At 43.7% G+C, this 13626-nt stretch overlaps 1 long non-coding RNA gene across 1 annotated transcript in view; it reads left to right on the top strand.

The window, feature by feature from the left end:
• Positions 1–13626, top strand: part of LOC140202667 (uncharacterized) — a 29760-nt gene that overhangs the window by 4030 nt on the left and 12104 nt on the right. The window lies entirely within an intron of this gene.

The following is a 13626-nucleotide window of genomic DNA, read 5'->3' as shown; positions in this document are numbered from 1 at the left end:
GAAAAGGGAAAACTACACCTTCAAAAAAAGATAAAACTCGGTTACCAAGACCAGTCAATTTAAACCAGCAGGAGGAGAAGCTTTTAGAAACAATAATCTTAGACAAATATAAGTCACTTAGCATGGATTTGTAAAAAGCAAATAGTGTTTCAATTAATCTGGTAAATTTATTTTTTGTGGTAACAGAGAAGTTTGATGAAGAAACTATAACTGATGTCATTTACAGTATATGGACTTTAATGTTTCCAAGTAATCGGTTTGTCTGAAAGAATGAAGCCCATGGAATAAAAGGGCCAGTGGCATTGTAAAGAAGAAATTGACTTAAGGACAAGAAACATTGATGAGTGAATTATGGTACATAGTAGAAGAATGTATTGATTGTGCTTTCCATAGGTTACTGATGAGATCATTGGTTTATTGGTTTTCCTAATATCGACGACTTGGATTTGGGTGAGCAGTGTAGGTGTAGGAATAGAGACACATATGCATACATTTTTGCAGAAAATGATTAACAAAGAACCCTGGGCTTTATAAATACAGACAGAAAACTCAAATGTTTTCAGACATAGTTGGGTCACACTTAGAGTATTTCATCCTGTTCTGATGACAAAAAAAAAACCTAAAGGTTATAGTGAAAGACAAAATGTTATGCTACAGCAGAGGAAGTTAAGAGGAGATGAAATATAGACATCCATGTTGAATGGTGAGGCAATTAAAGGCCTTCCTAGAGCCACAGGCCTTTGGTAACTCAAAATTATCCTGATCCAGAATGGTAGAACCCTACACAGCTGCACAATAAAATGCCAAAACAAACAACAGCCATGGAATGAATAAGGAAGTTTTTGGCAGCTAGTAAAGCCATAGACCTTTTAAAATTGTATGACAAGCTAAACACTTAAGTTATTTATATTTTTACTTTTTAAACAAATATTTAAAATCAGCTAACATTTAATCAAGTTCATTTCAACAAAAATGTTGAAAACAATCTGTTGACAAACCAATACTTGCCTTTCTCCTCTTGACTAATGCTAATTGGAATGAATGGGTTTGATGTTGCTGCCTAACATTCAGTAGAGTACAATTGCACATCTGCTGGGAAATTGCAATAGGTTCAAAAACTGCAGCTGGATTCTGTGATGAATCCTATTTTAGAGAGTAGTATGAGGGAAAAAAAAACTCCATCAAGTTTATTAGTTCCATTTTGTTTAAGGATCCTGAACTTCCTGGCCTTTGCAGGCGAAATGCGGCCAATTTAGTGTGGCATTGATTGCTTTTCACAGCAAATTTCAGTTCAAAGAGGGATTTGGACACTAATTCCCAGTGATGGAAGCTTGAGAATCAGAGGACACAGATTGAAGGTGATTGGCTAAAAACAGGTAACATCAGGAAAATTATCTTAAGTAACAAGTAGTTGCCATCCAGAATGCATTGCCACATGTAATGGAGGCAGATTCAACAGTTACTTTCAAAAGTAAATTGGATGAATGCTTGGGGGAGAAATTAAAGGCAAAAGCAAAGGGGTAGGGATTGGATCTTACTCTACCATCCCTGCAGAGAGCCAGCACAGTCTGGAAAGCAGCATCCCTCCACCTCTGTTGCTGAGATCCAGTGTTTTCAATTGAATATATCCATACAATGCACATATTTTTATTCAGTTACAGGATAGGGGCATTATTGGCAAGGCCTATATTTATTTCGCAACCCTAAATGATGTTGCAGATGTTGATGAGCTACCTACTTGAACCACCACAGCCCTTTTGGTGAAGGTACTCCAACAGTGCTATGGGTAGGAAGTTCTAGGATTTAGACCTAGCAATAATGAAGGATCTGGTAATATACAGTATTTCAGATGCAAGGTGACATGGAAGGGGACCTGCAGCTGTTAATATTCCCATGTACATGTTGTCCTCATCCTTCCTGATGTGGAGGTCAAAGGGTGAGAGATGCTGCCAGATAAGCCTATGGAAGTACTGTTTGTACATGGCGCAGGCTAGAGCAACTCTGGTGGTGGAGGAGCTAATGAATATTTAAGATAAGCGTTTGGGATGCTTTTAAAAGAAGGGTGTTGAGCTTCTTGATGGTTGGTGGCTCTGGGCTGATCATGTAAATTGTAGATAGACTTTGGGGTATCTGGAGGTGAGTTGCTCACTACAGAATACCTGATCTAATGGTTATAGTGTTTATGTGATTGGTACAGTTGAGTGCCTAGTCAATGGTGTCTCCCTGGATAATGATGATGGTGAATTTCGTATAAGTAATACCATTGAATGTCAGGATTAGGTATTTAGAAACTCTCTTACCTGACACATCTGTGGCATCAATATCAAGTGCCATTTTTCAGCTCGTGCTTATTGTATGTTATTTGAGGAAATTGAGAACCAACACATCTTGATCACAGTGTGATCATGTTCTGGAAATCACACCGTTCCATCAAATATGGCGATGGACCAAGATGAGTAAATCTACATGATGATAGAAGGGGTGTCCAATTTATCTCTGTCATTGCCTTCTCATGTTGCAAAACATTATCATCTCACCCTCTATCTGGACACCTTGCAGGCTTCCGGGTTCAGTATCAAATGCTACAACTTCAGTTAGCTAGACTTCAATGACTGTATCAGAACCAGCAGTTTCTGTTGTGAGTCATTCATCTATAATATTGGCTCAATCTTTCTGTCCCCATTAGCACAGCCTGACCCTACATATGGAAAACTTCTATGTTTCTGTTTGGTGTTCTCACTCTCCGACGGTCCTCAATTTCTACCTTTTGTTTATTTTCTCTCTCTGTCTACCACCCCCCCCCCATTAGCCAATTGACAGAATTTACTCTACAACTTACCAACTCTACACTCACCGGATCAGAAATATTGCCTTTGTCTTATTGATCACTCCCCTGCCCTCTCTATAAATTAAACTAATTAGTTTTCTTTCTTCCCCAGTTTTACAACCAGAAACGCTAAGCACAGGAAGGTTATCAATAAGATTGAAAGTGTGCAGATAAACGTTACAAGGATATTGTTAGGACTTGCGGACCTGATTTATAGGGAAAGTTTGAATAGGTTAGGATTCTGTGGAGCGTGGGAGAATAAGGGGAGATTTGATAGGGGTATACAAAGTATGAGGGGTATAGATAGGGTAACTGCAAGTAGGCTTTTTCCACTGAGGTTGGGTGAAACTAGAACTAGAGGTCGTGGGTTAAGGGTGAAAGGTGAGATGTTCAAGGGGAACATGAGGGTAACTTCTTCATTCAGAGGGTGCTGAGAATTTGGAACGAGCTGCCAGTGGATGTGGGTTCAATTTCAATGTTCCAGAGAAATTTGGATAAGTACATGGGTGGGAAGGGTATGAAGGGCTAAGGTCTAGATGCAGGTCATGGGACTAGTCAGAATAATATTTCATTATGGACTAGATGGACTGAAGGGCCTGTTTCTGTGCTGTAGTGTTCTATGAGTCCATGTTTCTTTTTCCAGCTGAGTGTTTCCAGCATTTTCTAGTTTTCCAGCATCTGCAGTCTTTTTTTTATTTCTATTATTTCCATTCTCCCATTTATTTCCCTGCAGCTTACTTTTTCTCACATCGCTGCCATCCAACTTCATGAGGGATCATTTATGGTCGCCAATTAACATAGCAACCAGCATTTCTTTGGGATGTAGTAAGAAACTGGAGCACCTTGGCAGGAGTAATCAACATGCTCAGAGGAAATACATGCAAACTTAATGCAGACAGAATTTAGGTCAGGACTGAATCCCACCCACTGGAGCCATGAGGCAATGAATTAAAATGAATCTAATTTATGCACACACAATTAAAATGGGGTGCAACAGAATACTTCCTAAATACAGGATTCTCACTTGATTTGTTACTGTTTTAAATCGGAGGATCTGTAGGTTTTAATTAAACAATCTGTTCTGAACTGATCAAAGGCTGATATCATTTGTTGTGTTACTCTCGATTTTCTTATGGTGAGTGATTTACAGACAGGCTGGGAGTGATTATTACTCACTGCGAATAAACTGACCTGTGCCTGTTGACAGCACTGTTTACAGCAGACATTGCTAACAGCTGTCCACTAGCTTTTGACCTGTACATACAGTTGTGATACAGCAACTACAAAGGTGCTGTTTGTCACTAATAAAAATGCCACGGCTGTCAAATCCAATTCGAATTGAAAACAGATTGGTTATTAAAGAAAATGTTTTTTTTGATAAACCCCTACCTTGCAGCTTTATTTTTCAAAATTTTGTTTTCAAGTAAATCTTTGATCAGATCATGAATATTGGCATTTAAAGTTAAAGGTCCCCAGTTGGCCCTAGAAATTGTCCTGTTTTTACTTACTGGTGCTTTTCAAGATGAAGTACACTTACATCACCAACAGAACGGAGTGCAAAAACACTTTAATGTTAAAATCAAATAAAACCTATCACATTTGTGGTGAGGTTACAAATTATATAAAATATATTTGTTATTGATGCCACGATGTTGTGCACTGTCTAATTTGAAGCAACAAAGGTATGGTGTATATTCCTGCATCCATCACCAAGCTCTGGTCAGCTGTTTCCACTAGCTGGTAAATGGAACTTGTTAATATAGAAACATAGAAAACCTACAGCACAATGCAGACCCTTCAGCCCACAAAGTTGTGCCGAACACGTCCCTACCTTAGAAATTACTAGGCTTACCTATAGCCCTCTATTTTTCTAAGCTCCATGTACCTACCCAGAAGTCTCTTAAAAGATCCTATCGTATCCAGCTCCACCACCATTGCCGGCAGCCCATTCCACGCACTCACCACTCTTTGAGTAAAAAACTTGCCCTTGACATCTCCTCTGTACCTACTCCCCAGCACCTTAAACCTGTGTCCTCTTGTGGCAGCCATTTCAGCCGTGGGAAAAAGCCTCTGACTATCCACACGATCAATGCCTCTCATCATCTTATACACCTCTATCAGGTCACCTCTCATCCTCCGTCGCTCCAAGGAGAAAAGGTCGAGTTCACTCAACCTATTCTCATAAGGCATGCCCCCCCAATCCAGGCAACATCCTCGTAAATCTCCTCTGCACCCTTTCTATGGCTTCCACATCCTTCCTGTAGTGAGGCGACCAGAACTGAGCACAGTTCTCCAACCGCAGTCTGACCAGGGTCCTATATAGCTGCAACATTACCTCTCGGCTCCTAAATGCAATTCCACGATTGATGAAGGCCAATACACTGTATGCCTTCTTAACCACAGAGTCAATCTGCGCAGCTGCTTTGAGCGTCCTATGGACTCGGACCCAAAGATCCCTCTGACCCTCCACCACTACCGAAATAAACCATTTCACGCTTATCTGGGTTGAACTCCATCTGCCACTTCTCAGCCCAGTTTTGTATCCTATCAATGTCCCGCTGTAACCTCTGACAGCCCTCCACACTATCCACAACACCTCCAACCTTTGTGTCATCAGCAAACTTACTAACCCATCCCTTCGCTTCCTCATCCAAGTCATTTATAAAAATCACGAAGAGTAAGGGTCCCAGAACGGATCCCTGAGGCACACCACTGGTGACTGACCTCCAAGCAGAATATGACCCGTCTACAACCACTCTTTGCCTTCTATGGGCAAGCCAGTTCTGGATCCACAAAGCAATGTCCCCTTGGATCCCATGCCTTTTTACTTTACATAGAAACATAGAAAATAGGTGCAGGAGTAGGCCATTCGGCCCTTCGAGCCTGCACCACCATTCAGTATGATCATGGCTGATCATCCAACTCAGAACCCTGTACCTGCCTTCTCTCCATTCCCTGTGATCCCTTTAGCCACAAGGGCCATACCTAACTCCCTCTTAAATATAGCCAATGAACTGGCCTCAACTGTTTCCTGTGGCAGAGAATTCCACAGATTCACCACTCTCTGTGTGACGAAGTTTTTCCTCATCTCGGTCCTAAAAGGCTTCCTCTTTATCCTCAAACTGTAACCACTTGTTCTGGACTTCCCCAACGTCGGGAACAATCTTCCTACATCTAGCCTGTCCATTACAGCCTTTCTCAATAAGCCTTGCATGGGGTATCAAATGCCTTGCCGAAATCCATATACACTACATCTACTGCTCTTCCTTCATCAATGCGTTTAGTCACATCCTCAAAAAATTCAATCAGGCTCGTAAGGCACGACCTGCCCTTGACAAAGCCATATTGACTATTCCTAATCATATTATACCTCTCCAAATGTTCATAAATCCTGCCTCTCAAGATCTTCTCCATCAACTTACCAACCACTGAGGTAAGACTCACCGGTCTATAATTTCCTGGGCTATCTCTACTCCCTTTCTTGAATAAAGGAACAACTTCCGCAACCCTCCAATCCTCCAAAACCCCTCCCGTCCCCACTGATGATGCAAAGATCATCGCCAGAGGCTCAGCAATCTCCTCCCTTGCCTCCCACAATAGTCTGGGGTACATCTCATCTGGTCCTGGCGACCAATCCAACTTGATACTTTCCAAAAGCTCCAACACATCCTCTTTCTTAATATCTACATGCTCAAGCTTTTCAGTCTGCTTCAAGTCATCAGTACAATCACCAAAATCTTTTTCCATAGTGAATACTGAAGTAAAGTATTCATTAAGTACCTCTTCTATTTCCTCCGGTTCCATACATACTTTCCCACTGTCACACTTGATAGGTCCTATTCTTTCACGTCTTATCCTCTTGCTCTTCGCATATTTGTAGAATGCCTTGGGGGTTTTCCTTAATCCTGCCCGCCAAGGCTTTCTCACGGCCCCTTCTGGCTCCCCTAATTTCCTTCTTAAACTCCTTCCTATTAGCCTTATAATCTTCTAGATCTCTAACATTACCTAGCTCTCTGAACCTTTTGTAAGCTTTTCTTTTCTTCTTGACTAGATTTATTACAGCCTTTGTACACCACGGTTCCTGTACCCTACCAGAACTTCCCTGTCTCATTGGAATGTACCTATGCAGAACTCCACACAAGTATCCCCTGAACATTTGCCACATTTCTTCCGTACTTTTCTCTGAGAACATCTGTTTCCAATTTAAGCTTCCAATCTCCTGCCTGATAGCCTCATAATTCCCTTTACTCCAATTAAACACTTTTCTAACTTGTCTGTTCCTCTGTCTCTCCAATGCTATTGTAAAGGAGATAGAATTATGATCACTATCTCCAAAATGCTGTCCCACTGAGAGATCTGACACCTGACCAGATTCATTTCCCAATACCAAATCAAGTACAGCCTCTCCTTTTGTAGGCTTATCTTCATACTTTGTCAAGAAACCTTCCTGACCACACCTAACAAACTCCACCCCATCTAAACCCCTTGCCCCAGGGAGATGCCAATTGATATTTGGGAAATTAAAATCTCCCATCATGGCAACTCTGTTATTATTACCTTTCCAGGATCTGTTTCCCTATCTGCCCCTCAATATCCCTGTTACTATTGGGTGGCCTATAAAAACACCCAGTAAAGTTATTGACCCCTTCCTGTTCCTAACCTCCACCCACAGAGACTCCATAGACAATCTCTCCATGGTGTCCAACTTTTCTGCAGCTGTGACACTATCTCTGATCAACAGTGCCACGCCCCACCTCGTTTGCCTTCCTCCCTATCCTTTCTGAAACATCTAAAACCCGGCACGTGAAGTAACCATTCCTGTCCCTGAGCCACCAAGTCTCTGAAATGGCTACCACATCATATCTCCAAGTACTGATCCACGCTCTAAGCTCATCTGCTTTGTTCACAACACTCCTTGCGTTAAAATAGACGCATCTCAAACCTTCGGTCCGAGCGTGTCCCTTCTCTATCACCTGCCTATCCTCCCTCTCACACTGTCTACAAGCTTTCTCCATTTTTGAACCAACCTCCTCTTCCCCAGTCTCTTCAGTTCGGTTCCCACCCCCCAACAATTCTAGTTTAAACTCTCCCCAGTAGCCTTAGCAAACCTCCCTCCCAGGATATTGGTCCTCCTGGGATTCAAGTACAGGTCACACCTGCCCTAAAAAAAGGTCCCAATGATCCAGAAATCTGAATCCCTGCCTCCTGCTCCAATCCCTCAGTCACGCATTTATTCTCCACCTCATTCTATTCCTTTCCTCACTGTCGCGTGGCACAGGCAGTAATCCCGAGGTTACTACCTTTGCGGTCCTGCTTCTCAACTTCCTTCCTAACTCCCTGTAGTCTATTTTCAGGACCTCTTCCCTTTTCCTACCTATGTCATTGGTACTTATATGTACCACGACCTCTGGCTGTTCTCCCTCCCACTGCAGGATATAGAAACATAGAATCATAGAAAATAGGTGCAGGAGTAGGCCATTTGGCCCTTCGAGCCTGCACCGCCATTCAGTATGATCATGGCTGATCATCCAACTCAGAACCCTGTACCAGCCTTCCCTCCATACCCCCTGATCCCTTTAGCCACAAGGGCCATATCTAACTCCCTCTTAAATATAGCCAATGAACTGGCCTCAACTGTTTCCTGTGGCAGAGAATTCCACAGATTCACCACTCTCTGTGTGAAGAAGTTTTTCCTCATCTGGGCCCTAAAAGGCTTCCCCTTTATCCTCAAACTGTAACCACTTGTTCTGGACTTCCCCAACATCGGGAACAATCGTCCTGCATCTGGCCTGTCCAATCCCTTTAGGATTTTATATGTTTCAATCAGATCCTCCCTCAATCTTCTAAATTCCAACGAGTATAAGCCTAGTTCATCCAGTCTTTCATCATATGAAAGTCCTGCCATCCCAGGAATCAATCTGGTGAACCTTCTTTGTACTCCCTCTATGGCAAGGATGTGTTTCCTTAGATTAGGGGACCAAAACTGCACACAATACTCCAGGTGTGGTCTCACCAAGGCCTTGTACAACTGCAGTAGTACCTCCCTGCTCCTGTACTCGAATCCTCTCGCTATAAATGCCAGCATACCATTCGCCTTTTTCACCGCCTGCTGTACCTGCATGCCCACTTTCAATGACTGGTGTATAATGACACCCAGATCTCGTTGCACCTCCCCTTTTCCTAATCGGCCACCATTCAGATAATAATCTGTTTTCCTGTTTTTGCCACCAAAGTGGATAACTTCACATTTATCCACATTAAATTGCATCTGCCATGAATTTGCCCACTCACCTAACCTATCCAAGTCACCCTGCATCCTCTTAGCATCCTCCTCACAGCTAACACTGCCGCCTAGCTTCGTGTCATCCGCAAACTTGGAGATGCTGCATTTAATTCCCTCATCCAAGTCATTAATATATATTGTAAATAACTGGAGTCCCAGCACTGTGCCTTGCGGTACCCCACTAGTCACTGCCTGCCATTCTGAAAAGGTCCCGTTTATTCCCACTCTTTGCTTCCTGTCTGCCAACCAATTCTCTATCCACATCAATACCTTACCCCCAATACCGTGTGCTTTAAGTTTGCACACTGATCTCCTGTGTGGGACCTTGTCAAAAGCCTTTTGAAAATCCAAATATACCACATCCACTGGTTCTCCCCTATACACTCTACTAGTTTCATCCTCAAAAAATTCTATGAGATTCGTCAGACATGATTTTCCTTTCACAAATCCATGCTGACTTTGTCTGATGATTTCACTGCTTTCCAAATGTGCTGTTATCACATCTTTGATAACTGACTCTAGCAGTTTCCCCACCACCGATGTTCGGCTAACCGGTCTATAATTCCCTGGTTTCTCTCTCCCTCCTTTCTTAAAAAGTGGGGTTATATTAGCCACCCTCCAATCCTCGGGAACTAGTCCAGAATCTAAAGAGTTCTGAAAAATTATCACTAATGCATCCACTATTTCTTGGGCTACTTCCTTAAGCACTCTGGGATGCAGACCATTTGGCCCTGGGGATTTATCTGCCTTTAATCCCTTCAATTTACCTAACACCACTTCCCTACTAACATGTATTTCCCCCAGTTCCTCCATCTCACTGAACCCTCTGTCCCCTACTATTTCTGGAAGATTATCTACGTCCTCCTTAGTGAAGACAGAACCAAAGTAATTATTCAATTGGTCTGCCATGTCCTTGCTCCCCATAATCAATTCACCTGTTTCTGTCTGTAGGGGACCTACATTTGTTTTAACCAATCTTTTTCTTTTCACATATCTATAAAAGCTTATACAGTCAGTTTTTATGTTCCCTGCCAGTTTTCTCTCATAATCTTTTTTCCCCTTCCTAATTAAGCCCTTTGTCCTCCTCTGCTGAACTCTGAATTTCTCCCAGTCCTCAGGTGAGCCACTTTTTCTGGCTAATTTGTATGCTTCTTCTTTGGAATTGATACTATCCCTAATTTCCCTTGTCAGCCACGGGTGCACTACCTTCCTTGATTTATTCTTTTGCCAAACTGGGATGAATAATTGTTGTAGTTCATCCATGCGATCTTTAAATGCTTGCCATTGCATATCCACCGTCAACCCTTTAAGTGTCATTTGCCAGTCTATCTTAGCTAATTCACGTCTCATACCTTCAAAGTTACCCTTCTTTAAGTTCAGAACCTTTGGTTCTGAATTAACTATGTCACTCTCCATCTTAATGAAGAATTCCACCATATTATGGTCACTCTTACCCAAGGGACCTCTCACGACAAGATTGCTAATTAACCCTTCCTCATTGCTCAATACCCAGTCTAGAATAGCCTGCTCTCTAGTTGGTTCCTCGACATGTTGGTTCAAAAAACCATCCCTCATACATTCTAAGAAATCCTCTTCCTCAGCACCCTTACCAATTTGGTTCACCCAATCTACATGTAGATTGAAGTCACCCATTATAACTGCTGTTCCTTTATTGCACACATTTCTAATTTCCTGTTTAATACCATCCCCAACCTCACTACTAATGTTAGGTGGCCTGTACACAACTCCCAACAGTGTTTTCTGCCCCTTAGTGTTATGCAGCTCTACCCATATCGATTCCACATCCTCCCAGCTTATGTCCTTCCTTTCTATCGCGTTAATCTCCTATCTAACCAGCAACGCCACCCCACCTCCTTTTCTTTCATTTCTATCCCTCCTGAATATTGAATATCTCTGAATGTTGAGCTCCCATCCTTGGTCACCCTGGAGCCATGTCTCTGTGATCCCAACTATATCATATTCATTAATAACAATCTGCACTTTTAATTCATCCACCTTGTTACGAATGCTCCTTGCATTGACACACAAAGACTTCAGGTGCGCTTTTACAACTCTCTTAGGCCTTATACAGTTATGTTGGAAAGTGGCCCTTTTTGATGCTTGCCCTGGATTTGTCGGCCTGCCACTTTTACTTTTCTCCTTACTACTTTTTGTTTCTACCCTCATTTTACACCCTTCTGTCTCTCTGCACTGGTTCCCATCCCCCTGTTGTGAACTAACCTCCTCTCGCCTAGCCTCTTTAATTTGATTCCCACCCCCCCAACCATTCTAGTTTAAAGTACCCTCAGTAGCCCTCGCTAATCTCCCTGCCAGGATATTGGTCCCCCTAGGATTCAAGTGTAACCCGTCCTTTTTGTACAGGTCACGCCTGCGCCAAAAGAGGTCCCAATGATCCAAAAACTTGAATCCCTGCCCCCTGCTCCAATCCCTCAGCCACGCATTTATCCTCCACCTCATTGCATTCCTACTCTCACTGTCACGTGGCATAGGCAGTAATCCCGAGATTACTACCTTTGCAGTCCTTTTTCTCAACTCCCTTCCCAGCTCCCTATATTCTCCTTTCAGGACCTCTTCCCTTTTCCTACCTATGTCATTGGTACCTATATGTACCACGACCTCTGGCTCCTCACCCTCCCACTTCAGGATATCTTGGACACGATCAGAAATATCCCAGACCCTGGCACCAGGGAGGCAAACTACCATCCGAGTTTCTTTCCTGCGCCCACAGAATCGCCTATCTGATCTCCTCTGCAGAGTATGAAGATCAGATGAAGAATGCTTTAAGGAAGTGCACGATCAGACCCGAGGACCTGGAGGATGTTGCTGCTGACTGTACCACTTGGCAACAGCTGTGTAGGGACGGGGGAGATGGAAAGAACAACCAGAAGACAGCAGAAGAGAGCCAAGAGAAATGCAGCCATGGTTGCCACCACTACCACATATACATGTCCCACCTGCAATAGAGCTTGTGGGTCCAGGATAGGACTGTATAGTCATCAAAGATCTCACCATTAAAAGAGTGGACGTCGTCATCGGAGAGAGAGAGTCCCCTATCACTACTGCCTTCCTCTTCCTTTCCCTACGCTTCTGAGCCAGAGGGCCAGACTTTGTGCCAGAGGCACAGCCACTGTTGCTTCCTCCAGGTAGGCTGTCCGCCCCCCCCCCCCAACAGTACTCAAGCAGGAGCACTTATTGTCAAGGGGTACAGCCACAGGGGTACTCTCTAGTACATGACTCTTCCCTTTCCCCCTCCTGACTGTGACCCACTTGTCTGTCTCCCGTGGCCCCGGTGTGACTACCTGCCTATAACTCCTTTCTATCACCTCCTCGCTCTCCCTGACCAGACAAGATAGATATATGTCCTTTTTTCATTTTGGGTTCTGAAGTAATTTGTGAGATGCTTATTGAATTTCCTGTTATAGGTAGATTACTAACACTTGAACAAGAACAAGTGAAGAGCAACACTTCAAATTAGTGATTAGTGCACTACTGTAAGGGCCCTAATTTTGGGTAGTGTACAAAGTAACTCTAGCATTAAGACTTTAAAACTCACTTTTGCCAAACTGCAACAGATACAAAGCTGTGTACATACATCTACTGATGCCTCTGGACACATCTTCAGTGATGTTCCTGGAATCACTGGGTGTTTCGGGTCTTTCAACATCATACACCCTCCTCCAGGTGACCCAGCCGGGGCTGATCAGACCCCAGCTTGTGTCCAGATGGCTAGCTACTTATGACTCCATGGCTCCCCTCTTTTGAGCCACAGCCATCTTGAGGCCCTCTCTGCTGCATCGGTGGTACTGTGGATGGCTCCCCTCTTTCTCTCTCCCTTAATGCCCAAATTGCTGAAGGCTCTAGCTAAGGAATGGGCTGTGAATCCCCTACAACCAACCTCCACTAGGAGACACCTCACTCTCCATCCAGTCTGCTGACAGTTGCTGACCAGTCCTGTGTACTTGGAGAGCTTCCTTTCAAAGGCCTCTTCCAAGCTATCTTCCCATGGGACTGTCAGCTCCAGCAGCACCACTTGCTTAATAGACTCAGACACTAGACAATGTCTGGTCGCAGGGTGGTGACTGTAATATGGTTGGAGAACTTCAGCTGCCGTTTGAGGTCCACCAACAGCTGCCAGTCCCTTGCAGAGGTCAGAATGCCTGCAGATGTTCTTTTGGTGGGTATTGGCTGCTCCCCAGCTCTGACAAAGGCAATGGCCTGCTTGGAGGGTCAGGACCGCTTCGCCCACTCATCTCCTGTGCTGATGGTTTCAGCGATGGTCTTCAGGACCAGATCATGCCTCCATCGGTACCGTCCCTCACCAAGTGCCCTGGTGCAGCTGCTGAGGATGTGCTCCAGGGTTCCTCGCTTGGAGCACAGTGGGCACACAGATGACTCTGCTTTGCCCCATGTGTGCAGGTTTGATGGGTTTGGAAGACATCGTACACTGCCTGGATGAGAAATTGGATGCGGTGTGGTTCAGCTTTCCAAAACTCAG

The sequence above is a fragment of the Mobula birostris genome, chromosome 9, assembly GCF_030028105.1.
Source record: "Mobula birostris isolate sMobBir1 chromosome 9, sMobBir1.hap1, whole genome shotgun sequence".
NCBI classification, from domain to species: Eukaryota; Metazoa; Chordata; class Chondrichthyes; order Myliobatiformes; family Myliobatidae; genus Mobula; species Mobula birostris.
The sequence above is the reverse complement of the archived record's forward strand: the minus strand, read 5'-3'. Positions and strand labels throughout refer to the sequence as shown.